Source organism: Lathyrus oleraceus, chromosome 2 (assembly GCF_024323335.1).
Source record: "Lathyrus oleraceus cultivar Zhongwan6 chromosome 2, CAAS_Psat_ZW6_1.0, whole genome shotgun sequence".
Taxonomy (NCBI): Eukaryota; Viridiplantae; Streptophyta; class Magnoliopsida; order Fabales; family Fabaceae; genus Lathyrus; species Lathyrus oleraceus.
This window is the reverse complement of record NC_066580.1, coordinates 149043962-149060023: the sequence shown is the minus strand read 5'-3', so window position 1 is coordinate 149060023 and position 16062 is coordinate 149043962.

Here is a 16062-nt window from a genome sequence, read left to right as displayed (position 1 = left end):
CTCTAAGCCATAATACAGTCTATTCACAAACGTATGCATTCACATCATCATGTATACCATCACACATTATCAACATAATTAATCGCAAAAGCATATCATATCATGCCACATAATCAAACACAGTATTAGCCCGCTCTACTAATACCTATACCACTCAAAACAACGGGAAATGATCCCTACAACATCATATCTCAGCTAAGTACATCACTCAGCCTAAACAACCAAAAACTGCACAACAACAGTTCAGGAAAATCCCAACTCTGCCCATACGCGTACTGTCCATGCCACACGCGTATTGCCCAAACCTGGCCAACTCCATACGCGTAATGCCTACTCTCTTACGCGTATTGCGCATTTCCTCGCCCAACTCATACGCGTACCACCTATCCCATACGCGTACGCTACGCGTAACAATCTCCCCTTACGCGTACCACCAGAGACCAATTTACGTTCAAAATGTCATCTTTTTCTCCCATACGCGTAAGGCTTCCCCCCATACGCGTACCAACATCTCATACGCGTATTGCCTAGTGCCATACGCGTATGACCAGAGACCAGAGCTATCAGATCTGCAATGGCTTTCTCTGCTACGAAACCTATCCGATCCAACCTTCTACATTCCAAATTACACAAAATAATCGTCCATATCATCTACACGAATCATATCCTATTCCTCTTCACCAATCCTAACATTATCTCTTCTAATTCCTACGAATTTCGTCAATTATAATCCAATTTTCGTTCCTCTCAACAGTTCACAAATTCAACATATATCATCCAATCAGAGGTAAAACAATGGTCTATCACTACCCAGTACATATCATCCCAGAATACCCGTTAATTGATGATAAACCCCCCTTACCTGAGTAATCCGGCAAATCCGCAGCTTCAAGCTCCTCCTCTTCTCTTGCTCTGCCTTTTGCCCTTTCTGCCTCTTTTCCCTTTTCACGTGAAATTAACCTTTTTACCAAAAATGGGATTTTTCTAAATTCCAACTTATATATTATTCCAATAAATAATTATCCCAATAATTATTATTCCAAAATAATAATAATAATTCAAATATTCTAATTAAATTAATAAACATATTATTAATTTAATTTAAATAAATACATCTTATTATCGGGGTGTTACAACTCTCCCCCACTAAAAGAGTTTTCGTCCTCGAAAACATACCTCAAGCGAACAACTCCGGATAAGACTCCTTCATCTGGCTCTCCAGTTCCCAAGTCACATTGCCACCTGCTGGTCCTCCCCAAGCTACCTTCACTAAGGCAATCTCTTTACCCCGCAACTGCTTCAACTCTCGATCCTCGATCCTCATAGGTGATGTTTCAACAGTCAGGTTATCTCTCACCTGTACATCATCTACTTGGACTACATGCGACGGATCATGAACGTATCTCCTCAACTGAGACACATGAAAAACATCATGCAAATTCGCAAGCGACGGCGGTAAAGCGATACGATAGGCTACCTCTCCTATCTTCTCCAAAATCTGATAAGGACCAATAAATCGAGGTGTCAACTTCTTCGACTTCAAAGCTCGACCAACACCGGTTATCGGAGTAACACGAAGAAACACATGGTCTCCCTCTTGGAACTCAAGGGACTTCCTCCTCTTATCATGATAACTCTTCTGACGACTCTGAGCAATTCTCATCTTCTCCTGAATCATCTTAATCTTTTCCGTAGTCTGTTGAACAATCTCTGGTCCAACCACCGCACTCTCACCGGACTCATACCAACATAAGGGCGTCCGACATCTCCTACCATACAAGGCTTCAAACGGTGCCATACCAATACTCGAATGAAAACTATTGTTGTAGGTAAACTCAATCAAAGGTAAATAACTATCCCAAGCACCTCCTTTTTCCAAAACACAAGCTCTCAAAAGATCCTCCAGTGACTGAATCGTCCTCTCAGTCTGACCATCAGTCTGCGGATGATATGCAGAACTTAATCTCAGCTTAGTTCCCAAAGCCCTCTGCAAACCTTCCCAGAACTTCGATGTAAATCTAGGATCTCTGTCCGAAACAATACTCGACGGAATACCATGCAAACTTACAATCTTCTCAATATACAACTCGGTTAGCCTCTCTAACGGATAATCCATTCTGATCGGAATGAAATGAGCCGACTTCGTCAATCTATCAACAATCACCCAAATAGCCTCAAAATTCTTACTTGTCCTCGGCAAACCAGAAACAAAATCCATACTGATACTATCCCACTTCCACTCTGGAATAGCCAACGGTTGCATTAGCCCAGACGGCTTCTGATGCTCAATCTTCGACTTCTGACAAGTCAAACAGGAATACACAAAACTTGAAATTTCTCTTTTCATTCCCGGCCACCAAAATAACTTCTTCAAATCATGATACATCTTTGTAGCTCCAGGATGAATACTCAAGCCACTACGATGTCCTTCTTCAAGAATACTCTTCTTAAGCTCGGCAACATCCGGAATACACACCCGGTCACCAAATCTCAAAACATCATTCTCATCAACTCGGAATTCACCACCCTGACCTGAGTTCACCAAAGTCAACTTATCAACCAAAAGCATATCAGATTTCTGACCTTCTCTGATCTCATCCAGAATACCACTTGTTAATCTCAACATTCCCAGTTTAACACTATTGTGAGTACTCTCACACACCAAACTCAAGTCTCTAAACTGCTCAATTAAATCCAATTCTTTAACCATTAACATAGACATATGCAATGATTTCCGACTCAATGCATCAGCCACCACGTTTGCTTTACCCGGATGGTAATTCAAACCAAAGTCATAATCCTTCAGAAATTCTAACCATCTCCTCTGTCTCATATTTAGCTCTTTCTGATCAAACAAATACTTCAAACTTTTATGGTCACTGAAAACTTCAAATCTTGATCCATACAAATAATGCCTCCACAACTTCAGAACAAATACCACAGCTGCCAACTCTAAATCATGTGTCGGATAGTTCCTCTCATGAACCCTCAGCTGTCTCGAAGCATAAGCTATAACCTGCTTATTCTGCATCAACACACCACCTAAACCCAACAATGAAGCATCACAGTAAACCTCAAATAGTTCCGACGAACTCGGTAATATCAGAATAGGAGCAGTAGTCAACCTTCTCTTCAACTCTTGGAAACCTTCTTCACATTTCGAATCCCAAACAAACGCTTGCCCCTTTCTTGTCAACATCGTCAGCGGTAATGCCAACTTAGAAAATCCCTCAATGAACTTCCTATAATAACCAGCCAAACCAAGGAAACTCTTTATCTCAGAAACTGACTTCGGAGCTTCCCACCTAGATACCGCTTCTATCTTAGAAGGATCAACAGCAACACCACCTCTTGAAATCACATGCCCAAGAAAACTAACTTCTTCTAACCAAAATTCACACTTAGACAGTTTAGCAAATAGCTTCTTTTCTCGTAGAACTCCCAAAACCACTCTCAAATGCTCAACATGCTCTTCTTCAGATTTCGAATACACCAAAATGTCATCGATAAACACCACAACAAACTTGTCTAGGTACGGATGGAAAATCCTATTCATATACTCCATGAATACTCCAGGCGCATTAGTCACACCAAAAGGCATTACAGAATACTCATAATGTCCATACCTTGTTCTGAAAGCAGTCTTCTGAATATCTTCAGTTTTCACACGTATCTGATGATACCCAGATCTCAAATCTATTTTGCTGAACACACTTGCACCAACCAACTGATCCATCAAATCATCGATCCTCGGCAAAGGATACCGATTCTTGATCGTCACTTTATTCAGTTGTCTGTAGTCCACACACAACCTCATAGTACCTTCTTTCTTCTTGACCAACAACACTGGTGCACCCCACGGTGACACACTCGGACGAATAAATTTCTTATCCAACAAATCTTCCAACTGACTCTTCAATTCAGTTAACTCAACAGCAGACATACGGTACGGAGCCATCGATATCGGTCTAGTACCAGGTACTAAATCAATCGAGAACTCAACTTCACGCTCTGGCGGTAATTCATTCACTTCTTCCGGAAACACATCAGGAAAATCACACACCACAGCGAGATCGCCAATCACCAGTTTATCTTTAGCCTCCAAAGTCGCTAACAGCATAAACAACTCCGCCCCATCTGCTACTTCTTCATTCACCTGCCTGGCCGATAGAAACAAACTCTTTCCTTCTTCAATCTCAGGAAATATCACAGTCTTATCAAAACAATTGATGGAAACCCGGTTAAACACCAACCAGTTCATACCCAAGATAACATCAATCTGCACTAATGGAAGACACACAAGGTCTATCCCAAAGTCCCTACCGAAAATACTCAAAGGACAACCCAAACAAACTGAAGTAGTAGTCACTGAACCCTTCGCAGGAGTATCAATCACCATACTACCACGCATCTCAGATATCTCTAACTTAAGTTTCACAGCACAATCCAAAGATATAAAAGAATGAGTAGCACCGGTGTCAATAATAGCTACAAGAGGAAAGCCATTAATATAACACGTACCTCGGATCAAACGATCATCTGCAGAAGTCTCAGAACCCGATAAGGCAAAAACCTTGCCTCCTGACTGATTCTCTTTCTTCGGCTTAGGACACTGTGGACTGATATGACCCAACTCTCCACAGTTGAAACAAGTCACAGTCTTCAACCGGCAATCTGCAGCTAAATGACCACCTTTTCCACACTTGAAACACTTCTTCTCATTACTGGTACACTCATGGATACGATGTCCAGCCTGACCACATCTGTAACACTTAGCAGGAGCACTAGAATCTCCCCCACTAGGCCTCTTCATCCCACTCTGTCTCTGAAAACCTTTGCCAGCTGCATACGGTTTTCCACGATCAATCTGATTCTTGCCTTTCCTATCAACCCTTTGCTGATAGCTCTCTGCTCTAGCCTTGGAATCCTGTTCGAAAATCCTGCAACAGTCAACCAAATCAGAAAACACTCTAATCCTTTGATACCCAATCGCCTGCTTGATCTCGGGACGCAACCCGTTCTCAAACTTCACACATTTGGAAAATTCCCCAGCAGCCTCAGCATAGGGAGTATAATACTTAGACAACTCTGTGAACTTAGCAGCATACTCCGTAACAGACCGGTTACCCTGCTTCAATTCCAAGAACTCTATCTCTTTCTTTCCTCTGACATCTTCGGGAAAATACTTCCTCAGAAATCTCTCTCTGAACACAGCCCAAGAAATCTCAGCATCTCCAGCAGCTTCCAACTCAGTGCGGGTAGCAACCCACCAATCATCAGCTTCTTCTGACAGCATATGTGTACCGAACCTGACCTTCTGGTTATCAGCACACTCAGTTACTCTGAAGATCCTCTCTATCTCCTTCAACCACTTCTGAGCACCATCTGGATCGTATGCTCCTTTGAACATTGGAGGATTGTTCTTCTGGAACTCACTCAGTTGACGAGCAGCTCCCATTCCCACAACATTCGGATTTCCTCCAAGTACTCCAGCTAGCATACCCAGAGCCTCAGCAATTGCAGCATCATCTCTACCTCTTCCAGCCATCTCTATTCTGAAAACCCAAACAAGCTAAATAAATAAGTACTGATAGGGTTACACAACACCTATCCCGTACAGGGGAAACAGAATAATTACGACTCGACTCGACCGACTATGCTCTGATACCACTAATGTAACACCCTTCTAAATACCCCAAATTATTATAATTAAAATACACATATATTCATCAGAGTAATTATGCCCCGAAGGGTGTCACACAATCATTTCACTACATTCATCAAATATCCTGTCATGCTCATTTATTTAAATCAAAATAAGGTCTTTTGCATAATTCGCAGCGGAATCAAATTCAACATCAATGTAAAACATGTAACACTATACATGTAAATCATCCAACAACCAATATCAAATTAATTAAAACATTCCCTCCCGATGTTACATCTATCAGAGCATGACCCATAAGAAACTACTCTAGACTCCAAGCATTAGCTTCTACTCAACTCATTTCTCGTTACCTGAAAAATAGGCGTAAGGGTGAGTTCCTCAATCAATATAATAAGCATTATAGAACAATATGTAATGCCAAGTAATTAACACATTAATTCACCCTAATCAGACTACGCAGTCAGCAACAACAATATTCGTTCAAATATCATACTCAACAATAGATTCTCAACCATATTCAACATCAATAACACAACACACAATACACATATAATACTGGAATACATCCATTCATATTATATGCCATACATTCATTATGCAATGGGACTCTATGCATGCGGTACCGACTATTTGTGAACATATAGTTCAACCTCACCGTCCAAATCCAGGCACGGCTACCAAGCTCACTAGTCCCACTCATTTGAGACATAGTGACTCACTCACTAATTCCTCACCATGGGAATTAGCTACCACCCCAAATGGGCCATGAAATGCACGTTAATCACCTAGCATGCAAACATCAACAACAACAATCAAATGATATACTCACTAATTCCTCACCATGGGAATTAGCTACCACCCCAAATGGGCCACAACATGCATGCTAATCACCTAGCAATGCAACATCAACAACAATCAAGAATAGACACATGCTCACACTCTAAGCCATAATACAGTCTATTCACAAACGTATGCATTCACATCATCATGTATACCATCACACATTATCAACATAATTAATCGCAAAAGCATATCATATCATGCCACATAATCAATCACAGTATTAACCCGCTCTACTAATACCTATACCACTCAAAACAACGGGAAATGATCCCTACAACATCATATCTCAGCTAAGTACATCACTCAGCCTAAACAACCAAAAACTGCACAACAACAGTTCAGGAAAATCCCAACTCTGCCCATACGCGTACTGTCCATGCCATACGCGTATTGCCTAAACCTGGCCAACTCCATACGCGTAATGCCTACTCTCTTACGCGTATTGCGCATTTCCTCGCCCAACTCATACGCGTACCACCTATCCCATACGCGTACGCTACGCGTAACAATCTCCCCTTACGCGTACCACCAGAGACCAATTTACGTTCAAAATGTCATCTTTTTCTCCCATACGCGTAAGGCTTCCCCCCATACGCGTACCAACATCTCATACGCGTATTGCCTAGTGCCATACGCGTATGACCAGAGACCAGAGCTATCAGATCTGCAATGGCTTTCTCTGCTACGAAACCTATCCGATCCAACCTTCTACATTCCAAATTACACAAAATAATCGTCCATATCATCTACACGAATCATATCCTATTCCTCTTCACCAATCCTAACATTATCTCTTCTAATTCCTACGAATTTCGTCAATTATAATCCAATTTTCGTTCCTCTCAACAGTTCACAAATTCAACATATATCATCCAATCAGAGGTAAAACAATGGTCTATCACTACCCAGTACATATCATCCCAGAATACCCGTTAATTGATGATAAACCCCCCTTACCTGAGTAATCCGGCAAATCCGCAGCTTCAAGCTCCTCCTCTTCTCTTGCTCTGCCTTTTGCCCTTTCTGCCTCTTTTCCCTTTTCACGTGAAATTAACCTTTTTACCAAAAATGGGATTTTTCTAAATTCCAACTTATATATTATTCCAATAAATAATTATCCCAATAATTATTATTCCAAAATAATAATAATAATTCAAATATTCTAATTAAATTAATAAACATATTATTAATTTAATTTAAATAAATACATCTTATTATCGGGGTGTTACAGGAGCAGCAGCAACAACATTATCATTTACGAGAACACCCACTGGCGACGCACGACTCGGTGGTGGGAGCATAGCTTCTTGTCTCTGGGCTAAGGCACGCAGCTCCTCTTGCCCTTGAACGACCCCTTGCATCATTGTCATGAATTAGGCCATGTTAGCCCTCATCTCAGCCAACTCTGCTTGCACTTGGTCCATGTTCCTCTGTTGATTCAGTCTGGTTGCATAGCGGTGCGGATGTTGATCAGCTATCCTGCCTGACACAGGAACCAGAGTGAGAAATCTCGAGCAAGAACACCTGTAATGCAAAATGATATGTGTATGATGCTAATGATGCGTATGATGCACATGATATGTTCATTTCTCCAGCATTCGAGAGCCTATCCATCTTGCAAGAAATGGCAACCTGCAATACAACCAAAGCAGCAACATACACAAGATAACTGAGCACAAGGTGAAACATCAACAGCCAACTCTATAGATATGAGCAACAAGGATCATACAACAAAGGTTCAAAGATCCAAGCGATCAGAGTACAACAATGAATCCCATCCAACAAGCCTGGAGGTGATTCTCAACATAAACAACAGATACAAGCTAGGAAAGATGTCCTCCCGGAATGAGCGTCTTCAGATAATGGCACTGGTCTATCAACAGGTCACATTCTGAACATTCTTGCAGGGGAGTGAGCTTCTCCTTTAGTTGTCTTCTGAGCTCCACAACTTCTCCTCCAAGATGTATGTCTCAAGTCTACCTCTTTCTTCAGTTGGATGTCTTTGTCTCTGAGTTGCTTCTCCAGGTCTCTGATCTTCTTCTGATAACTGGCTTCAGCTCTCTGCAACCTTAAACACTCACGGTGTTCTGCATCCAACAAGGCCTCCATCTCCTCATAGGATCTCTTCTTGCTCTTCAATCTAGCAACATCTTCACCCTGCATGCCTTTGAGTTGATGAGCCAAGTTTAACTTGTCAGCTTTGGCTTTGTAAAGCTCCATCTGAGTATCTTGTTCCTTCTCCTTCAACCGACGATTCTCCATCAAGGCTTATTTGTACTGCTCAGCAGATACACTCTCAGCAAGGATCAAGGGTGGTTGCTCTCGCAATGGCTCCATCCTATCATAGGGCAACAACAAAGTCTCAACTCTCTTCTTGACCCAATCAAGGTAATCAGGCATAGCAACTGCAAACTTTTTCCCCAGAATAGCTGCATCCTTGACATCAATGGACTTCCAAGCTCTTCCTACTTGCTCCAATCTAGCAGGGTCACTTCGCTTTTCAAAGTGCACACTCTCAGCTATCTCAGCATCAAGTGGTCTTCCATTCATCATAAACCCCAACTGGCGAAGAGAAAGAACCGGGTTGTAATTGATGCAACCCTTAGTCCCTACAAGTGGCACATTACGAAACTCCCCACAACTCATGATGACATTACGCACATCCATCCGGTAAGATTGCCACCTGATATCATAAGAAGTAAGAGACATAACCCTCTGAGTCCACTTATGAGTGCTCTGAGCATCCACGAAAGGTCCACTGACTGGTAGGAGAGACATGAACCATCTGAGCAACAATGAGAGACAACATCTGATAGCTCCACCCTTACCATGCCTACTGTGAATAGCATAGTAAGTGTCAGCTAACAAAGTAGGAACCGGGTTTCCTCCAATGAAGATGGTGACTGCAGCAAAGTCCACAAAGTTAGGCATATTCGGGAACAAGACAATCCCATAAATCATGATAGCCAACTGAGCATGCAAAGCTTCCCAAATTCCCTTCTTCGCTTCTTCTCTAGCCACCCTCAACAAATACTTCAAAGGCAACCCTACCACCTCACCACTTGACTTCCAATTATCACTCACTTCCTTGACACTCAGATGAAAAGCTCTGGCAACAATCCTGAAATCAACCTCCTCCGGAACATCCAAGAAAGGCACCTGATACTGGATCGGGACATTCATCAGAATGGAGTACTCCTCAAGAGTGGGCGCTAACTGATAATCCTGGAAAGTGAAACAACAGAGCTCTGGGTCGTAGAACTGTAGAAGAGTCTGCAACGGCACTGGATCTACCACCATCTTCAACAGTGTCAACAAATCCCCATACTGATCAGCAAACACCTTCTGATTACCGCCGGTCACAAAGTTGCTCAACTCTACCAGAGACGTCAAAGGCTCACGGTGGAAACTGTAGGAGCAAGTCTTCCGCTTCAACTCTGGAACGGATGCCATCTCTCACAGTGAATAGACTCCTGAATGAACCTGAGAAATGATATGCATGAAGAGATTAGCTTTACTTTTTCTTTTCTTTTTTCCATTTTTTTTTGCATTATTTTTTTTTGAAAATAAACATGCTATGATGCAAATGATGCAGACACGACTGGATGACTGTGTTTCTCGGAGCACAGGATCAAAGCTTCGGTTTGAATTCAGAACCACAAATCATCTGAGACCCAAAGTCATCTGAGACCCAAACTGCAGAACCAAGTCACCAACAAGTCACCAACTGTACCTGTAATGATGATCATTCCCTCCCCACTCACGGGTGTAACTAGGCCAGGGTAAGGTCGAGAGAAACGCAGGATAAACAACCCTTTCATAGAATATCATCATGTACACACCAGATGTATGTGTCGATAATACCCCATCAGGATCTGAACTGCTCGTGATATCAAGTTCCGCTAAGTGGCGCAATACCACCCGCTTCCCATGAATCACTTTATTCCTAGATGTCCTAGAGTTCACTCATAGCCTGGGTATTGGGCCTTTTACCTCATGTAACTCCCACCCCAACAGAGAGACAAACACAGCACAACCAACACAGATGAATATATGATGAATGCAAACATAAATGCAAACATAAATGCAAACATAAATAAATGAATGCAATAAATGAAACAGCAAAAGCAACCAAACCCTATCCTAGAGAGCGCTAGGAGAGACTCGCTTAGGGGAGATGGACCAGCAAGAGGTCAACTTCTCTAATTTCCCCAGCAGAGTCGCCAGCTGTCGCATTACGCGAAAAAACGGCGGGAAAACGAAACAACAGAGCCGCCACCGTGCGTTATTTATCCCAAAGGAGGGAAAGGAAACGCTCGAAGTAAACCTGGGAAAGACATGGTCTCGCGACTAGAGAAAGATGGGATCGGGAGTCGGTTATGCGAAGGGAAGGTATTAGCACCCCTACACATCCGTCGTACTCGACGGGATCCACGCACAAAAGAAAGGATAAGGTTGCTAAAAACTGCTCAACACCGCACACAAGGCTGGAAAGAAACACAGAACGACAAAAGAAACTAACTCGGCAGGATATCGCATCCTGGGCCTACATAGTCTGTCAGGCACAGACATCAGAGTCGACGTAGTTCGGGACAGGGGAAACGTGCTCGCTAGGATGTCGCATCCTATGCATACGTATCTTCTCCGACAGAAGAAGAATCAGAGCACTCGTAGCTCGGCTAACACACGCCAAACAAAACCACACAGGAAACCAACTGCTAATCGCTGGACTAACGTCAGACTCCACACAAACAGGCAAACATGGAAACCGAATGCCAATCGCTGGACTTACATCAGACTCTGAACCAACAAACACACACTGGAAACCAACTGCCAATCGCTGGACTTACGTCAGACTCCAACAAGCAAACAAGACACAGGAAACTAACTGCCAATCGCTGGACTTATGTCAGACTCCTAACACACACAAAGGGGTTGAAAAAGAAAAAAAAGGGCGCCCGGAGAAATCAGCTCATCTCCTGCCTACGTACCTCATCTGGTATGAGGATCAGGGCGACGTAGTTCCCCTACACAGGGAGAGAACTTCTATCCTAACCAGATACAAAGGGAGACACAAACTACTAGGGAGACTACGACTCGAGCCTAGAAGTTATCATGCGTACGATCCCTATGTTAAGGTTTCTATCTAACTTGCACAGGAAGCAAGCTATCCTAAACAGCACAGGCAAACACATACAAGCACAAAAAGCAAGCACACACACTATATGCAAACAATGGGGCTCATACAAGGTTAGGTTGTGAAACACAAGCCAACTAGAATCGGGTGTGGTTAGCTCTTAACCCTAACATTGAGAGTTAGGGTGAAGCAGATGAAATGGGAAGTGAGGGTAAGACCTCACAGCTCTTATCCCTGGCCTGGGAGAGCTTCAGACAAGTGAAAGTGTGGGAGTTCAAAAAGTAGGAACATTTCTCCACAAATGATTGACTCTATAAGATCTTGGGTTCTTATTCACAATGCATCAACACATGGTGTGAGCAAGGTGAATGACACACTGAGTAGCAGGAGGTGGATTACACATCTCTTTTATCTGCCAATTGCCTCTTAAGAGGACTTTTCCTGCTTGGCACAAAAATTAAACAATCACAAGCATTGCCTCTTAAGGAGGACTTCAGACAGGTGCCTACCAATAACAGTAGGTCTTCCAGACTACATGAAGATTAGGGATTATACCTAAATGGTTAAGAAACCAAGCAAAGCAAAGTTCAAATGAACTTAAATCAACTTAGGTACCTGTGGAAACACTACACAAATCAGTACAATGCTCAGACAAACAGACAACAGTCAATAAGCAACAGACAATCCCAATGTACAAAATGTGTAAGCCATAAGGCAAACTCAAATGAGTTAGCATCAACCTACAAAACACACAAGTGTTAGTAATCAAAAGCAAACATCAATGCTCAAATGATGGAGCATCATCAATTATGCAACTTGGATGTTCAACCTGAAATCAAAACTCAAATGTAAGCCACAAACCACTAGGTCAAAGCCTAGGGTCAAAGATGGAGAAATAATTTGAAACAGGAGCTGAAATTTAACACAAAGTAACTTCAAACACATATTGACACATCCTAAAAAGGCTCACATCAAAAGAAATCATCAAAAGCATTTCATGATCAAGTGAAGTTCAAGGCAATTTCAAAGCTCATATATGATCAACATGAATGAAAAATTCAAATCAAAACAGAAATGATTCAAATAAATCTGGAAAAAATCATGAACATTCAAGACATCTAACATGATCCACATACAAAAAATCAGGAGAATCAGAGATCATTTGGCATGGAAATTAATTTTCACAAGTTAGACATTCAAAGGTGTGACACAAATTGTCACACCAAGTTAGCACATGCATGAAACAGAAATGGAACATAGGAAAAATACCAAACCAAAACCAAAATGTCCAGCAATGTGTCTAGAATCAGCATGCAAAATTTCAAGTTCATTGGGTTATTTTTGAGCATTTCACAATGAGATAAGCAAGGCAAGGTCACAATTAGACATATGATCAATCAAACTAGCACCAAATAAAATCCAGCCGTGCACAAATTTGGGAATAATGATGATAAAAAACTAGACAGAATACGGAACATTTTGCAAAAAATTGGGATCAAATTGGATGAGTTTTCAATTTGTTATGATTTTATGAAGTTAATGAAAAATTTGAAGTTCAAAATGTGCATGGCATGAAATAAGGAGGGAAAATGCAAAAAATGATGAAGCATTTGAAAATATTGAGCCAGCCAGGAATCGAAGTCAGTGTGAATTTGAAATGTGGCGCGCCATACACAATGAAACGCAGCGTTTCATTAATGACTGGACTGTACAGTCATCAGTCAAGCGCACAATTGGCACGGTCAACACAATCTAAGCCAAAGGAAATGCCAACAATGCAAACACATGGACCAGTAGTATTGAAACCCTAGGACACGCATAGCAGAACCAGGAAAACGTTTCCAAAAGCCAGAAACCGTGGCTGTATCATGAACTTCATCTTCTTCATGAGGAAGAAGATGAACAGTAACAGAGTTCATACACGTCCAGAAAAATTTCTCCAGAAAATCAAAACTCAAACATCATTATGTTGCATTTTTCATGTAGATGATGAATCGAACAAGAGCTAAGCATGAATCAACAAAATCAAGGAGAATCGAGCAATGGAAATTTCATGCATGAAACTTGAATCTATCCTAACTCAGTCAATAGTGCATCAAATTTCATGATTCTTTCACCAGATTCATCAGGACAACAAGATCTACAACAATATAACAATGAATTTCAAAATTAAGAGATGCGAATTATGACCTCTTGAAGAGCAGAACCGTTGAAATGCCACGATCTACAGCTTTGAAGTGTTCAAATCTACTCCACAATACTTGAAATGATGTTTGATGAAGCAATTGAAGCGTGAATGGCTCTAGATCTAGCTCAAAACAGAAACTCCATTGTCATCTTCATGAACTTCCACCACTTGATCCTTGCACGAATTTCTCAAAACAGCAATTGATCTACACTAAATTCAAGCTCAGGAACAAGAATATGAAGTTAAAATGCAATGTTATTTGGAAGAAAATTGAATTATGAATGAGAGAAAAATTTGAAGTGAGAGAGAATTTTGATCTAGAAAATGTGAAAAATGATTAACCTCCTCAATTCTATTAGGGTTTAGGTATTTATATGTTGTACTAATCCACCCTTAATCCAAATTAATCATGCTTAGTTAAGTTGAAATTAAGTGAAAACAAGGTGCATGGCAAAAAAATGACAAATTGGAGGGTGTGTGAAGCATGCACACGTGAACAGTAGCCAATGCATAATCAAAACAGAATTATGGATCGATACATAACTCGTATGTATCAATACATAGCATATTTTGCCCTGCATGGATCGATACATAACTCGTATGGATCGATACATGGCACTTTTTGCCTTGCATGGATCGATACATAACTCGTATGGATCGATACGTGGCACATTTTGGCCTTGCACACTTGATGATGATTCAATCATATCTTCTCAACCATTCATCAGAAATTCATGATCTTGGACTTTTTGGAAATGGGAGAGAAAGATCTTCAACTTTCATGTTGGACAAAATTTCATTTGAAGCTTATTTGATGTTGGAAAGTTTAGTTGAAGTTGGTCCAAAAACTTGCCATTTTTGGAAACTTTTACATTATAGGTCACTTTCCATTTTCGGAGACTTTTGATCTGGCTTCAAAATCTTCAAGGTAGATGTTTGACATGTTGAATAACCTTCTTTGGGAAATGAATGAAGTGTCTCAAACCATTTCTCCCTCTCCTAGCCCTCAGTTGACTTGCAGTTGACTTTTAATGGGCCTCAGATGACTTGATCATGCACTGTGGACTTTGAGCCTTCAACACTTGGCCAAATTGCATCAAAATGAACCTTGATTCATGTAAACTCTCTAGAACAACCATAGGGCCTTCATCCCATGGAAAAACCCTTGATCTCTTGCACAGATGGATTCTCCTGATCAGTCTTGACTGATGCAATGCAATGGACTATGCAATATGAATGCAATGTTAATGACCTAAAAATGAAATGTATGTACAAATGGGAGGTGCAAATTTGAGGTGCTACAGCAGTTTCTGCCTGTGCAATGAACTTTATCCCCAGCCGGATTGACTGATGATTCATCCCCCAGAGATTTTGTGATTTCCTGGTATCTCTGATTCCCCGGCAGATTGGATACTCTCCATTGGAATTTTGGTATTCTTCCCTTGAGATGTAGTACCAGACGGTTGTGTGCCTTTTCCTTTGGAGCTGTTTATGTTAGAATGTCTGTTTGTCAACATTCATCATACATAAATCACGCATATGTGCATATAACCTTCAAACATTTGGATATTCATATTGCATTTTTTGCCATATATCTATTGTTTGTTATCCTCTGCTAGTTAGTAATACATTTCCCAAGCAGATGTCGGTGTCTGATCCCTCAATATAGAGTCAGCCCCTTTAAGCAGAAAGTGTTTATCTTTCCTGCCATATTCCCCACTGAGTTATATCCTCGTGAACGACGGCTGTTTCTGCTTCCTCCCAACACATATATTGGGATGGGTTCCCCTATTGAGTTATATCCTCATTAGGATGAGTCTTGATTCAGTTTGCCTTTTTGGTTTGATCCTAAATTGGCCTCTTGTGACTGTCTCTGGTGTTTCCCTGTGGTAAATGAATAATTGCTCAGTAATCAATAATTATTCACCTTATCCTCAGCGGAGTTTGTGGTTTTCTACCCTTATACCGGTAGTTGTAAACCCTATTTTCCCCCTTTGCAGAGTTAACCATTGTTGTTCATCCTAGTTGATGACGGTTACTCTTCCGTGGTTTTCTACCCAGTATCCGGTAGATGTAATCCCCTCTTTGACGGTTATCATTATCCAATATTCGGTATTGATATTCCCTCCTTCTTTTGGATAATTGCTCTGATTAAGCAATTTTATCCCCAGCGGGTCCTCTTTCATTTTCCGTTTGTCGGTGATGTTTGTTGCTCCCCTTGTTTGG